Source organism: Myotis davidii, unplaced genomic scaffold (genome assembly GCF_000327345.1).
Source record: "Myotis davidii unplaced genomic scaffold, ASM32734v1 scaffold72, whole genome shotgun sequence".
NCBI classification, from domain to species: domain Eukaryota; kingdom Metazoa; phylum Chordata; class Mammalia; order Chiroptera; family Vespertilionidae; genus Myotis; species Myotis davidii.
The window spans coordinates 563593-565480 of record NW_006284618.1 but is presented as its reverse complement, the minus strand read 5'-3'; positions in this window follow the sequence as shown (position 1 = coordinate 565480).

The window sequence follows — 1888 nt, the reverse complement described above, 5'->3', positions numbered from 1 at the left end:
GACACCCCACCAGGCCAGGCCTGCGGAGATCCCTCAGCAGAAGAGGTGGAGGCCTTGCATCTGGGCCAGCCAGCCGGCCTGGAGGGGAGGTAGAGGTCAGCCCTCCATTTCCAGTGCCAGAAAGAAACACGCAGCATAGGCAGGCTGTAGGGTCCTGGGGTGAAAGCGAGAAAGCCCCCTTCTCCTTCTCCGTGGATGGCTCTCCAGGAAGGCTGGAGGATCAGGCTCACCCCAAGGCCCTCCGAACTGGGCCTTAGGTTCCCTGTTGAAAACGGGTGGCACTAAAAGCCACCCCCTGGCTGCAGGGCTGGCAGTGAGCATTCATCGTGCAGTTAGTGATGGTGACCTTGGTGGGGATAGAAGAGTAGATGACCTGAGGGCATCCTTCAGTGTCTCCACAGTGTGTGATTCCTAAGGGTGTTTCCCCTCTTTGAAAACTCTCAGGCTGAGCTCTAAGGCGTAGTGGGCACCCCCTCAAACCCTTAGCCCTCTTGGACCAGAATGCGCCTGGAGTCCCTTTGGAGCCCAGACCCCTCAGCCTCTCCTCCCAGGGGCAGAGGGCCCAGGCAGCTCACAGCCAGGTCTCTGCTAGCAACATCTGCTGCTGACTGCCCCTGACCACTGATGGGGCCTCACAAAACCTGCCTGAGGGGTCAGGTTTGCCCCAGGGACTCTAGGTGTCAGGCAGGTGGGCATGGGTGTGGCAGCTGTGGGCTCCAGTGCCCGCCCTCCTGGCAGGACCAGGACTTACCAGTTCCTTTGCCTCCCTCATCACTGGCCCCAAGCCTCGCCTGGGCTCCCATGAGGGGGAAGCGGCTTTCCAGGGAGGCAGGGGCCCTGGGAAGCCTGGAAGCTGGGTAATCTATGCTAATTCATGCACCCAGCCTTGAGACGCTTGGGAAGGTTTGTGCAGCCCCCACTCCGAGGCTCCTACACGGTGTCAGGCATGGGGGGGGGGATTAATTAGGAAAGTAGGAGAGTAACTCCTTAACCTGACTGGCGGGTGGAAGGCAGCCAGGGCCCAGGACACTCTGGCCTCTGGTCCTTGGACGGCGCGGCTGCGTTCACATTACTGGTGGCTTAGCCTCACGGAATCCAGCCCCTCTTTGTTCCTTAGCTGCCCTAGAAAGGTGAGCGCTTGTCCAGGCAGCATGTAGCGGGAAAGGGGGATTTCTGAGGCTCCTGATGGAGCAAGGAGCTCCCCCTCCCCACATCGCAAGCCCATGGTTGGGCTCTGTAGACTCAGGAATCTACACTCTGCAGGCAGCCAGACTAGCAGGCGCATAATGAAGGTTCTCATCTTGGATCTGGCACTTACCTACCGACTGACCCAGTGATCTGGGGCAACATGGCAACCTCTCTGGACCTCCACTTTGTCATCTGTAAAAATATAGCCAGGGGGCCTTCGAGGCGGTGGAGGGTAGGACTCAGGCCTGTTTGGGGGAGTGATAGACCCCTCTACTTTCTAGTGGTAATTACATGTCTGCAGTCGTTTTTTCAAAACTCATAGAACTAACTGTACCCCACAAAGGGTGACTTTTACCCGATGGAAGTTACACCTTATTACCCTGCCCCCACCCAAAAAAGTCAGGGCCTTGGGGGTGAACTTGGGCCAGTGGCCTAACCTTTCTGTGCCTCTGTGACCTCTCCTGTGAAATGGGAATAAAGAATAGCATCTTGCCCTCAGGGCTGTCCAGTGAGATAAGCCCCGCAGAGTGTGCCAGGCCGTGTCTAGCACACAGTGAGCTGCAGTAAAAGTCACTTCCTGTCCTTCCTTCACGTTGCTGTTGCTCTTGTTCCCTACCCACCTCCAGGGCTGGTGGCTGGACTTCAAGGCTGAACGATAATAAAGTTGTGCAAACATAACCTATTGCTGGCCGCGCACTCC